Genomic DNA, 14,787 nt, shown 5'->3' on the forward strand with positions numbered 1-14,787 from the left:
AAAACTTACAACAGGACCAAACTAACAAAAATGTTATCTCAATGCACATAGAATTTGAAACAAAACAGATGAACTGACAGCACAAGTGGTAATAAATAATGTGTTCTATTAGCCATTGTGGTGACATTATTATAAAGCTAGGAAAAGGTGACAGTGTTAATTAATGATATTACTAGCACAATTGACTGGGATGAACTAAATTGAGGGAATCAGTACGTAGAAATGTGGGTGGCACGGTGGCACATGGGCGGCACAGTGGTTAGCACTGCTGCCTCACAGCGCCAGAGACCCGGGTTCAATTCCCGCCTCAGGCACCTTACTGTGTGGAGTTTGCACATTCTCCCCGTGCCTCCGTGGGTTTCCTCCGGGTGCTCCAGTTTCTTCCCACAGTTCAAAAATGTGCAGGTTAGGTGAATTAGCCACGCTAAATTGCCTGTAGTGTTAGGTGAAAGGGTAAATGTAGGGGAATAGGTCTGGGTGGGTTGCGCTTCGGTGGGTGTGTCTGGACTTGTTGGGCCGAAGGGCCTGTTTCCACACTGTAATTAATCAAATGTAAAGAAATGTTTTTCAGTAGGAATGAGAAAAGATTAAGACATGAAGTCATTTGTGGGAGTGGTGTACAGACCCCATCACACTCACCAAATGGGAGGACAGAGTAAAAGGAAGAAATAATGGAAACTTATCAGTAGGACTCAGTAATAATCATGAAGGTATTAATGTGCATATAGACTACACATAAAATAAGTGAAGATAGTCCAAATTACAAAACCAGAGAATATTTTCACATTTATTTCTGAGAACAGCTATTCTGGAGCCAATCACAGAACAGGTGATGAGGGACTTCGTATCATGTGCAGTACAGTAGAGTTAGTTAATTATCTCCCTGTGAATACATCTCAAGATAACAGTGAGCATAATATGATTGAATTTTACATTCAGTTTGAGGAGGATAAAAGTGGATCTGAAACCTGTAATATAAACACAAATGAAGGCAATTATGACAGCAGACAACATTGCAGCAATACTACTGAAGACTTGTGCACCAGAACCTCTGCATATCTAGCTGGTCCACTACAGCCACAACACTGACATTGATCTGAAAATGTGAAAAATTGCCCAGATATGTCCTATACACAAAAACTATGACAAATCCAACCCAGCCAATTTATCTCACCTTGTTCTGTTCTTGATCATCAGTAAAATAATGGAAGGTGTCATCATACAGCCTCACTTACTTACCTGCTCACTGACACTCAACTTCGGTTCCACCAGAACCACATAATCCCTGATCTCATTACTGCCTTAGCTCAAGCATGGATAAAAGAGCTAAATTCCAGAAGTGAAGTGGGAATGGCCTTGACATCATGGTTGTATTTAACCAAAGGTGGCATCAGGGAACCCGAGTAAAATTGGAGTCAATAGGAATCAGCGAGAAAATCTTCACTGATTGGTGTCATTCCTAGCACAAGGCTAAGGTGGTTATGGTTGTTGGAGGTCAGCCATCTCAGTTCCTGTACCTCTCTGCAGGAGTTCCTCAGGGTAGTGTTCTAGGCCCAACCATTTTCTTCTGCTTCACCGATGGCCTTCTCTCCTTCATAAGGTCAGAAATGGAGATCGGAAACACAAACAAAAAGTGCTGGAGGAACTTGGCTTTCTCTTTACAGATGCAATCAGACCTGCTGAGTTTCTCTCAGTAATCTCTGTTTTTGTTACTCCTTTCTTTGTTACTTCATACTCTTTCTATGTGAAAGGTGTGGCAATGGGTACTCAAAGGCATCTCAGCTCTTTCTGTGTCTTTCAGTGCTGCTTCCTGCTCTCACTATAGAAGGTAGGATCTAAAAGAAGTGACGAGTGAAATAACTGATTCATTTGCTTTCCCAAATTCCTCATATTCAGGGAAGGCTATTTAGAACAGAAATGATCAATTGTAATTCCTTTATTCAAAAAAAGAAGAAGACTAATAGCAGAAAACTACGTCATTAGCTTAATATCGATTATGGGAAGATGTTTGAATCTATTATTAAAGATGTCGCAACAGGGCACTTCGAAAAATTCTAAGTAAATAGTCAGTCAACATGTTTTTGAAAAGTGAGAAAGTGAGGTCTGCGGATGCTGGAGATCAGAGTTGAGAGTGTGGCGCTGGAAAAACACAGCTGGTCAGGCAGCATCCGAAAAGCAGGAAAATCGACGTTTCGGGCAGGAGCCCTTCATCAGGAAAGATTGATGAAGCATTGATTTTCCTGCTCCTCAGATGCTGCCTGATCTGCTATGTTTCTGAAAAGGTTATGTTTACCTAATTTATGAGAGGTCTTTGGAAAAGTAACATGTGCTGTGGATAAATAGGAATTGGTAGTTGCACTGCTCTTAGACTTCCAGAGGACGAGGTGCCATCAAAGAATATGTGGAAAATAGAAGGTAATAGTGTAGGGGGATCACTGGGTTAGAACCTTGGTGAGCTAACAGAAAAATGATAGTAGGAATGAATGGGTCATTTCCTGGTTGGCAAGATGTAACAAGTGTTGTGCCACAGTTATCAATACTGGGGCTTAACTTTCTATCATTTATACAAATGATTTTGATGAAATAACCAAAGGCTAATAATTGCTAAATATTCTGATGACACAATGATATTAGAAAGAAAACTTGTGAGCAGCATATAAATAAGCTAGATCCATATAGATTGATTAAATAAGCAGGCAAAGGTATATGACTAATGGAATATTATAGGGGTAAATGTGAGGTTGTCAGTTTTAGCAGAAGAATTAAACAGAAAAATATCTAATTGGTGAGAGACAGCAGACCTCTGAGATACAGTCATCTGTATGTTATTGTGTATGAATTACAAGACGTTAATATGCACGCACAGCAGGTAATTAGGATAGCTACTGCATTATAGTTTATTGCAAGAGGAAAAATATCCCTAATATCATTTCCCTTCTAATACTCATTTCTTTCAGTTCTTCCTCTCACTAAATCCTGTGTTCCCCAATATTTCTGTTAAGTGTTCTCCTTTGTGAATACAGAATCAAAGGATGTATTTGGTTGGTCAGCCACTTCTTTGTTCCCCTGTCACAAGTTCCCCCGTTTCTGATTGTTGGGGACCGATGTTCATTTTCACCAATCTTCTTCTCTTCACATACTTATTAAATCTTTTACAGTCTGTTTTAATGTTCTCTACAAGATTTCTCTCATACTCTATTTTCCCTCTCTTGAGCAATCCTATTGTCCTCCTTTGCAGAATTCTAAACTGCTCCCACTCCCTAAAGTTCTGTTGTATTTTTTTCTGGCCAATGAGTATGCCTCATCTTGGATCTAAATGATCTTGAGATGTTAACTTTGTATCTCTTTCTGTAGATGTCCCTAGTCCTGCTGAGTCCCTCCAGTTTCTCTGTGTTTGTTTCAGATTTCCCGCATCCGCAGTATTTGCTTTTATTTGAGATAGTTTCCCTGTGGATTTAGAATGAATTGTAGCTGGTCTTCCTTCTTAGGGGAGGGCTTTGTTCAACTACTGAAGCATCTGTACTGAGATTGAGATGAATGGTGACAATCTAAAGGGAATAAGGAATAGCTAATTGAGGGAGGATGGGTGGTAACAATCTTAGAGTGTCTGGGTTACGAAGGGAGGAAGTGGGAATATATAATGAAGGTAAATGACGAAAGTGAAAAGAAGTCAATGATTGAAAGGAAATCAATAGGCATTCAGGAAGTTTCGTGTGCAGTTCAGAGAGAGTGAAGTAGCACATGGTAGGTCAAAGATAATAGAGAAAAGGGTCCAGGAAATCCCAAAGCCACATTTTTCCCCTTCTTGAAAAGAAAGGAAAATTATTGTCCTGGAGAGATAGCCTCTGTTTTCTTGTTATCTCATTGGAAACTTTCTTGTCTCTGCAGCAATTAAGGCTCTTATATGGTCAATTAATGTCCACTTAGGGCCTCAACTTGCAAAGTCCACAACTGCCTGCCTTCCAAGGAGTTTGGAAATTATATTGAGTTTGTGCAGGACATTAGTGAGGCCTCTTATGGAGCATTGTGTTCAGTTCTGGTCGCCCAGATATAGAAGGACATTAGGAGAAAGTGAGGACTGCAGATGCTGGAGATCAGAGCTGAAAATGTGTTGCTGGAAAAGTGCAGCAGGTCAGGCAGCATCCAAGGAGCAGGAGAATCGACGTTTCAGGCATGATCCCAACTTCATCAAGATGGAGAGGGTTCGGAAGAGATCTGCCAGGATGTGGCACATATGGAAAGTTTGATTTATAAAGAAAGGCTGGATTCTTTTTTCACTGGACCATAGAAGGTTGACAGGTAACCTTACAGAAGTTTATAGAATCATGAGGTTTATAGAGTTAACGGTTGATAGTATTTTGTCCCTAGATGGGGGATTTCAAGATTAAGGGTCATATGTTTAAGGTGAGAGGAGAGAGATTTAAAAAAGACACGTAGGGGCAAATGTTTTACACAGAGGGTGGCTCATATGTGGAATGAACTTCGTGAAGAGGTGGTGGATGTGAGCACAATTATGATGTTTAAAAGACATTTGGACAAGTACATGGATAGGAAAGGTTTGTAGGTATTTGGGCCAGGTGCAGGCAGTTGGGGCCAGTTTAGTTTGGGGCTACGTTTGGCATGGATTGGTTGAACTGAATGGTCTATTTCTGTCCGACTCTATGACCTGCTCCAAGCTGGGGCAATTTGAGGCATGGAATTGGAGGTCTCTGAAAGATATCCTTGCCTCCAACACCTCTGAACTGTACTTAAGAAGCATCACTGGACCAAAAAGGTGAACTCTGATTTCTCTCCACAGATGCTGCCAGATCTGCTGAGTTTTTCCAGCAATTTCTGTTTTGATTTTACCTCTGAACTCCCTCCCTCTTCATGACTCATATTCAAAAAGAAACAAAAGGGAAAAATGCACCTTTTTTGATGTTAGAACCCGTGAAATGTGAGCCTTGACTGACAGTTTTTAGGACCCATAAGCTGATTGGCCGGCAGTTTCTTGCCAACAAGGTTTCCATTGTCAAGGCCTCTGATTTGCTGAGAATGTTAGTTTTTAATATCAGCTTTTAACAAACTGGTTAGTGTACACTCCAGCAAACATTCTCAAAAGTCAGGCCAATGGGTGAGCTACCACACAAATTCTGTGTAAGGGGAAAACCATGGGTCAAGAGATATTTAGATGCATTCAAGTCTTCTGAGAGAAAGAGCACTGAACATAGAACATAGAACAATACAGCGCAGAACAGGCCCTTTAGCCCTCAAAGTTGCGCCAACCTGTGAACTATTCTCAGCTTGTCCCCCTACACTATCCCATCATCCATGTGCTTATCTAAGGATTGTTTAAATCTCCCTAATGTGGCTGAGTTAACTACATTGGCAGGTAGGGCATTCCATGCTTTTATCACTCTGAGTGAAAAAACTACGTCTGATATCTGTCTTAAATCTATCACCCCTCAATTTGTAGTTATGACACCTCGTCCAAGCTGATGTCATCATCCCAGGGAAAAGACTTTCACTGTCTACCCTATCTAATCCTCTGACCATCTTGTATGTCTCTATCAAATCCCCTCTTAGCCTTCTTCCCAATAAGAACAGACCAAAGTCTCTCAGCCTTTCCTATTAAGACCTTCCATCCGGACCTCTGCACCTTTTCCAATGCTTCCACATCCTTCCGAAATATGGCGACCAGAACTGTATACAATATTCCAAGTGTGACTGCACTAGCGTTTTGTATAGTTGCAGCATGATATTGCGACTCCAGAACTCAATTCCTCTACGAATGAAACCTAACACACTGTATGCCTTCCTAACAGCACTACCAACCTGGGTGGCAACTTCCAGGAAATAAGAATAGAATGTAGGGACAGTAGCTTCAATCTTCTTATTCAACTCATTTCAGCTTCTTTTAGCCTAACCAGAACTCAAATATTACCACTGTTCTTCTGTACGATTCAAGCTTAAATACTGACCTTTTTCAAAGGCCACAGCAGACTGAATGGATCTCCATTTATGCTGTATCACATGATTCTGTGATCCAATGTACTGCCTTCGAGATAGGGAGGGAGGCTGGGTTTGAATGGGATGCTCTTCAGACAGTAGGTGCAGACTCAATAGACTGAATGGCCTCTTTCTACACTATAGGCATTCTATGATCTCAGGTCATGCTGCACTGGCACTGGACACTCACACACCAATGTCTTTGGACATTGGCATCCAATATGTGCCAACTGCAATGAACCCTCATGGCACATCTCCAACCACTTACAGTGCACTTATGTACCACAATATTACATGTCAGGCTGCTGGCTGTTCAGCCACAGAGATGAGGCACACAGTACTGTGGTGTTATGTTGCCTCTTATGTAGACACAAAGCCAGGAAGCTGGTCACGGGTGTCAGCAGTCCTCAGTCAAGTCAACGGAGGTTGCCTTTGGTAAGAAATTGTTAGCCAAGATTATCCTCTGATTCCAGTCCTGAGACTTTATCCAAATCAGTCAAGTGCTCAAGATGGTCAGAGTTAGGATCCTCTCCACAGTGGTGAGGAGCCAAATGCCAGGCAGCCCAGCATCTACTTTAATGCTTTCTGATGTATTGTAGTCTTCTTTCCACCTGGCATGAGATAGAGGCAGGCACTGAATCAGACTAAAGTGGGTGGCGCAACTGTTATATTTGGTGTAGGTGGAGAGGTGTCGTATGTAAATGAGTAGATAGCGCAGAGGGTGTGGAGGCTGAGAGGCGTTGAGGGGTTGGGATGGATATCACCAAGTGAAGCGAGGCAATAGAGATAATGGTAGCGCATGATTCTTGGTTGGGGGTGGGTGCGACACCATAGAAGGAGTGAGTGTGAGAGAAGAAAGTGGTACTTACATTGATAAGGTGGAGAAAATCATTGACCTCCTTCCTATAGCAGATGGCTGAGACTGCACCGGCCTGGGTGACATTATTGGATCAGGCTGTATATGTGAGTCTTTGAGATTGCAACAATGTAGATGTGTGCCTTGAAATGAGATCTCTTTTAGTGAACTAGGATTTCCACAATTTGATTAAGTTACTTTGTACAAAGTCCATTCTGTGACTGGATTAATGAACCATCTGATATCTATGCTATTCAAATGGCTCATGAGATGCTTGACTGGTATTAAATACAAATTGGCCATTTCTCCCCACCCTCACTAACTGAGTTGCATTGTACAAAAACAGACATTTCAAAAACTCTGCATCAACTATTAGTCATAATGATTAAACCAAGGAACACTAAATCCACTTTTTGGTGGAAATATACCCATAGAGAAACAGGAATTGAGTATCAGAACTAATGGAGGAGCTGCAGCCCCTGAAACCACATTCAACTGATCACAGGAATATCATTTTAGCACTAACATTAAAGGAGCCCTGCATGAGACTGCAGGAGTAAGAGTGGTGTACCACAAAAGGCTGCCAGCTTACTATAAGCAACAGGAGCTGCTTTCATTAAATTAGGCATATAGTTGTATCAATAGAGAGACAATTGGCAGGAGTTATAATTTGGTTTCTGGCTTTAATTGACCAATTTTACCTTCATCAATGTTGTGCAATTAACGTGTAAGGGACCAAGCTACAGTTTTATATATGTGGATGATTAGTTTTTGTAACTGGTTTCTTGCGTGGTGCTGTATTTCCCAATGTTCTCATGGACTAATATTTGTCTAATATTTGCAAGATGTTCTTTTTATGATTTTTTTTCATCTATTTTTAATATTGACTGTATAAAAAAAAGTTGTGGTTTTAAGGTTGAATCTTGACAAACCACTGGCAAAAACTCCAAAAACCCCTTTCTCTCATATAGGTGAGATTCAAACTCTAAGGTTATCTAGGCAGTATCATCTTGTTTGTGTAAAGATGTCCTATCACTATGAGAATTCTTGTAGACAGCCCAAACACTGCACATAGGATTGTAGAAATTTGCAGACTCCGAAAAAGATTGAACGTAGTGAAGAATCACTTCTGCAAATGAGGAAATTTGAAAAAAAGTACTTCTATTAAATAGAGTATTTAATCTAGATTGAAAGAGGTGTCATGCATCAATATTCTCGTTCACATCTTGTTACGGATTAATAAAGCATTGGGGGGCCTGGTAAGTGAGATGGGTGAAAATCTTGAAATGATGGAGAAAGGATAATAAGTAAATAGCTTAACAAATGAGATACAGAAACATTTTTCAATCAACATTTCAGGCAAATCTCATCATTTATTCATATGCAACTTCTCCTTTTTATCCTTTAATTCAGTCGCTTAATGTAGTACTCTGAATGTTTCAATGTATTATAATGTAATGGCAGCGATTGATTTAGTGCTCAGACTTTACAGATTATTCACTCAGACTGAGGATTCCATATTTATGATTAGTTTTAATGATTTAGCACTTAATCTATATCAGTGGAATGATTAGATTAGATTACTTACAGTGTGGAAACAGGCCCTTCGGCCCAACAAGTCCACACCGACCCGCCGAAGTGCAACCCACCCATACCCCTACATATACCCCTTACCTAACACTACAGGCAATTTAGCATGGCCAATTCACCTGACCCGCACATCTTTGGACTGTGGGAGGAAACCGGAGCACCCGGAGGAAACCCACGCAGACACAGGGAGAACATGCAAACTCCACACAGTCAGTCGCCTGAGGCGGGAATTGAACCCAGGTCCCTGGCGCTGTGAGGCAGCAGTGCTAACCACTGTGCCACCGTGCCGCCCACTACTTATGTGAATGTGCCGTTCCTCTACTTATGTCACTACTTTATGGAAAGCAATTCTGTAGTTTAAAATGTTAAAGCACATACCTAGTTGCATTTTGTGCTCATAGTATTTTCTTTAGAATTTCTTTCTAGAGATTTAGAATTAGCTATTTAATTATTTTAATAAGGCCACATCCTTCACATTTCATTTTTCTTGCTGGGTTTGTGGTAGCTGCCTTGGTTACCAAAGCTTTACAAATCTGAGAAACTAAAAAGAGGTGGAAGATGTACAGAGCTTTTCCTGGAGAGGAGAAATATAGGAATTTTATTCAAGCTAATGAGCCTACACTGTAAGATGTCCACCATCCTGTCCTGTTCCCGAAATCAGACCACCTTTCTGAATTTGTGTAATCACTAACAAGACCACTGAAATCAGCACCCCTAACCCCATTGTTACTAATCTTGTCCCTATGACTGCTGTCTGTACCCCATGATGACAACTCCACTGATTCTCATCTCCGCCTTTGACCTGTCATCCAACCCATAATCCCCCTTCCACCCTCAAACTACCCCAATAAAATTTCCTAGCAACAGGAGAGCCACCTAACCTCAGGCTGCTACATCGCTGCAGTATTGCCCAGCCTGTGAATTTTATAAATGATTTGGATGAGGAAGTGGAAGAGTGGGTTAGTACATTTGCCAATCTGATGAAAGTGAGTGGATTTGTGGATAGTGTGGAGGGCTGTTGTCGGTTGCAACAGGACATTGACAGGATGCATAGCTGGGCTGAGAAGTAGCAGATGGAGTTCAACCTGGAAAAGTGCGAAGTGATTCATTTTAGGAGGTCAAATTTGAATGCATATTACAGGGTTAAAGGCAGGATTCTTGGCAATGTGGAGGAACAGAGGGATTTTAGGGTCCACAAAAATAGATCCCTCAAAGTTGCGACGTAAGTTGATAGGGTTATTCAGAAGGCATATGGTAAGTTGACTTTCATTAGCAGGGGGATTGAGTTTGATGCAGCTCTATAAAGCTCTGATTAGACCACACTTGGAATATTATGTTCAGTTTCAGTCACCTCATTATAGGAAGGATATGGAAGCTTTAGAGAGGGTGTACAGGAGATTTACCCGGATGCTGCCTGGACTGGAGGGCATGTCTTATGACAGAAGGCTGAGGGAGCTAGGGCATTTTTCATTGGAGCGAAGAAGGATGAGAGGTGTACAAGGTGATGATAGGCATAGATAGAGCCTTCTTCCCAGGGAAGAAATGGCTATCATGAGGGGGCATAATTTTAAAGTGATTGGAGGAAGGTTTAGGGGAGATGTCAGGCAAAGGTTCTTTACACAGAGAATGGAAGAAGCATTGAATGTGCTGCCAACAGTGATAGTAGTGTCAGATACATTAGGGATATTTGAATGACTCTTGAATAGACACATGGATGTTAGTAAAATGAAGGGTATGTAGCTTAGTTTGATCTTAGTGTAGGATAAAAGGGTCAACACAACATTGAGGGCTGAAGGGCCTGTACTGTGCTGTGCTGTTCTCTGTTCTCTGCTCTATGTTCTGATAGGGTGTCAAGCTTGTCAATCTGTTTGGTTTCTGGTCGGGAAATCCTGAGAATAAAACTACATTCCTGATGTGGAGTTAAAAACTTCATGGTCTCTAGGGCAGCCCAAATCAGAACTAATCCTGCTTGAAAATTCTGGCTCAAACAATATCAGGACCATTGAATTATTGGACCCCCTAGATTTTGGGTAATTTAAACGATAATGGTGAGACTGTCGATGTTGAATCTGGTATGCCTAGTGTATACTAGTACAAACTTTTTAAAGTTTGAAGGGCAGCCTTATGCAATGTTTCTAGAAAGTCAATGCAGATTTCTTATTATTAATAATAACTTATCAGATGTGGGCTTTATTCGTTTGGCCAACGTTTACAGTCCATCCTTAGTGGGAAGATGGTAGTGAGGTGTCTTCTCAGACTGTACAGACATGTAGGTACATGCATGATTCTGATGGGGTGTCCATTCCAGGATTTTGACCCATTGTCACTAACGGAATGGCCATATAGTTCCAAGTCAGGATGGTGAGTGGCTTGGAGGGAAACTTGCAAGTTGTGGTATTCCTATATGTCTGCTGTCCTTGTCCTAGTTGGTAGAGTTGTGTGTTTGGAAGGTGCTACCTAAGAGGCCTTGGCCAATTGCTGAATATTACACTTCAAAAGTTAGCACTTGCTAAGCATAGCTTTCCTTTTAGGGAACATGCACTAACATTTGTTTATTACATCAGCCATTCTAAATGATCCCAAATAGTTTCCATTACATTAAGCACCTGTATTTTGTCACTGTTGAAATGATGTTAACTAATCTGCAATTCACAGGGTAGTGTCAATCCCTCTTAAAAATGGAATTTGTTATTTTCCATTCTTCTAGTATAACCCCAATGCTCAGAGAACTATATAACATGTCAGCCTGATGTACCATCCAGAATTCCTTTAACTCTTTCTGATACATTTAATTGAAGCTGAAAAGCAACTTTGAATTTTGAAATGCAATAATTCTTTAAATCATTATTTCAGAACAATTTGGTGTTAATGCATTCTAAATATTTTTTACAGTCACCAACTTCAGAAAAATAGAGGAGGAAAGATTGCAATGCCCCTTGCACATTTTGTCTGTCCAAAATAGAAGTGACAAAGTTGACTTGAGTAACTATATGTTCCACATCAGATAAATGCTGAAAATGAATGATGCTGTTTTGTTATCGATGAGATTGGGGGTGCTTGCTGATTGTTAAGAGAGTGAGTCAGGTGACCTGGAGCAGGAGATTTGGGTCATTCTAGGTCTGATGATGTAGCTGTAAAGAGGTGAAATAAATGCTCCTTAGGTCAAGTTCTATGGATGTATCTCGTGATATATTTATAATTCATAAACTGACCTAAACATGCTAACTGATGCCAAGGCTGAATCACAGCCCAATAACTGTGTGCTACTACCATTTTCATGAGGAAGAGAGAGTTTGAATATTGCCTGGACCCTGGAAACAGCATGGAATTGAAAAGGTAGTGTGGTAGACTTGGCAGGTGATGACCGAAACTTCAGGGGAAGTGGTTGTGAGGTTATAAGGGCTACAGTCATTGTCAGGAACGAAGGTCACTGACTGGGGGATAGCTCGAGAACAGAGGTTGTGAGGGGCATCAGATTGCAGTTCATGGCTGAATCCAGGTGCACTCACGCAGGAGCCTACTGAAATCATCAGGGAAGGGTCATCGCATGGACTCAGGCTGTGAGCAGCTACTGGTTACCTAAACCCAAATGGTGGGCCAATTTGGAAATCTGGGATCATTTGACAAAGAGACAGAAAATTGAATTCTGTACATCGGATGTTTTAATGCTTATTCGAAGGCAAACAAAGTGGCTGAAGACTGAAAGGTATCAGTTTTCTTGAGGACTGTTGAAAGCAATATCTTTACGATTCTAAGGAGTTTCATACAACCAGACAACCAGTGGAGAAGACCTATAAAGAGCTTTGTGAAATATTGGGAAGTCATTTCACACCAAAGCTGATGATTGCAGAAATTTCCTTTTTTTAAACGGGGTACAATAGAAAGGAGAGTCCATTGAACATTTCATGGTCACTTTAAAGAAATTGGCAGAACATTGTGGATTCGGAGGGTTCCTGCAGGTTACCTTGTGGGACTGGTTGGCTTGTGGCCTCTGATATGAAGCCACTTGATAGAAGCTGCTGAAAAGAGAGACCTGCATTTCAAGTCAGCTTTCGAAACTGCAACCTCGATGGTGTTGACGGCTAGCGAAGCAATACTATCAGTTGTTGGTGCCTGAGTGCATAAAGTAGTGGGCATTCAGTGGTGTGTGGTACCAGCTTCAAAATGCTGTCAATGTGGCAGGTTTGGCCACAAGGAGTCAAGGTGTTGGATTCGAGAAGCCCAACACCAAGAATATAAGAATATGGGCCACATTGCACAGAATTGCAAGTTACAACCCAAACAAGAGATTAGGGGTCAAGAAGAAACAGTCTGGAGGATAAGGTACAAGGTACATATCGCCAGCCAGGGAGTTACTGGGAGTCAGCTGGGTCAGTGGGAGAAGCCGAAGGCCCAGAGTCAGCAGAACTTCAGTTAAACATACTGTTGGTATGGGGTGAAGCTGATCATTTCTGGGTTCTTTCCAAGTTAGAGGGGAAGACAGTAAAGATGGAAATGGATATGAGTGCAATGCTGTTGCTGATTCCCAAATCAGTCTAGAACAAGAAGCTAAGGCTCTACCATTGCAGCCTGCCAAGTTGTCACTCAGCCTACATGGAACCAGTGGAATAATGCAAATCATGTGTATTGGTAAAGAAGCAATCGCCGTTGTCACCTCTTCACCCATGGGAATGGACTCAATCACCATAGCAGTAGATTCATGTCAATTTTGTGGGACAGTAGAGGGAAAGATGTTACTAGTGGTTGTGGATGCCCACTCCTAGTGACCAAATTGGTGATCAGGAAGTTGGCTCAGTGGAAGCAACGATGGACCTATTGGATGAAATATTTGCCAGGTTTGGAACACTCTACAAGTCATGAGTGACAATGGTGCACAGTTTGTCGAGTATCTGGAAAATGCCGGAGTCAGACATGTGAGATCGGCTCTGTATCCCCTGGTGGCAAACGGCCAGGTGGAGAGATTTGAATAAACCATGAAGCAAGCTTTAAAAGCCTCCAAAGGGGAGGGTTCATGAGGGTTCAACAAGTTCCTCAGCTTGTATAGGATAATGCCACACATGATGACCCCATGTTCGCTGGTGTCTTAATGTTCAACTACCCCCGGGAACCATGTTTGACTTGTTGTGGCTGGAAGAGACCAAAGATGTAATTGAGCAAATTCGAGAAGGACAGATGAACAGAAGAGGAGAAACTATCTTGGCCAGAAATTAAATGTCTGGGAAAAATAGCAATGGTGGACTGTTGTGATATATGGTGCAAACCAGGGATGAGCTGGTTTGGAGAGGTACATTGGCCAGCTAGTCACCACACTTGACCAATAGAGGGACATCCCTCAAAAGTCAGAACCAATCCAGGTGGACCCAGAGGTGCAAACGAGTCGGGTGTTTCTGAGCCAGGGTTGGTTATACCCAGGAAGGAGCCAGCAGCAAGGTCCTAGGGCAACAACAACCAATCAGAGAGGGATGTATCTGCTAACAGCAGGAGCTTTCAGTGTCTGGAAGGCCACATTAGGAAAGGCTCCTGAGACTAGGAGATGATCTTCTCGAAACCACCAGTCTCATTTGAGATTAATCATGTCGATGTAGACTATTGGAAGTAATGGTTGGCATGCAGAGGTAGGTTGTTTGCATGTGTTTTCCATGTTTTTGCAAATATTCCTCACTGTGTACATGTGTTGGCTATGATGCCTATATAATATTTAGAATTGTTGCACATATGTGCACGAATGAGAGTTTCTGAAATAAAGTGGGAGGGTCTTATAGATGTGGTTGAGGGTGCTTGCTACTCCTTTAAGAGAATTGATCAGGTGACCTGGAGCGGGAGCCTTGTGTCAGTCTATGTCTATGTGTAGCTGTAAAAATGTGTAATAATTTGTTCCTGCTTCAAGAGTTACAGGCCTACCTCATGGTCTCTTTTTAATTGATAAATTGACATGAACATATTATGTATCTGTCTGGCTGCTCGAAAGTCCATCACTTAAATAGTGATTTTCTTTTATATATGTTTCTGTGATGTAGATGTCATTGGGTATGCCAGCACTTACCCCCAACCCTAAATGCCTTTGAAAAGCTGATGATAATCTGCCTTCTTGAAGCTCTCCAATTCTTGAGATGCGAGGACACTAAAAATAAAGGTAAAGTTGCCATAGTCTTACCAGACCATAGGGCTGTGCTCTCATGTGAGAGAGATACTGCTGGTCATTTAACCTGAGGGTAACAATACACCAGGCAAGGTGAGAGGTTGAGGGAATTCAACCCATATCAATGACAGCATTCTGCATTTCAAACCAACCATCCAACCAGCTGAGCTAACTGACCCCTGCTGCAGCTCAATATTTAGATCTAGTGACTGTG

The sequence above is a fragment of the Hemiscyllium ocellatum genome, chromosome 1 (genome assembly GCF_020745735.1).
Source record: "Hemiscyllium ocellatum isolate sHemOce1 chromosome 1, sHemOce1.pat.X.cur, whole genome shotgun sequence".
Classification (NCBI taxonomy): domain Eukaryota; kingdom Metazoa; phylum Chordata; class Chondrichthyes; order Orectolobiformes; family Hemiscylliidae; genus Hemiscyllium; species Hemiscyllium ocellatum.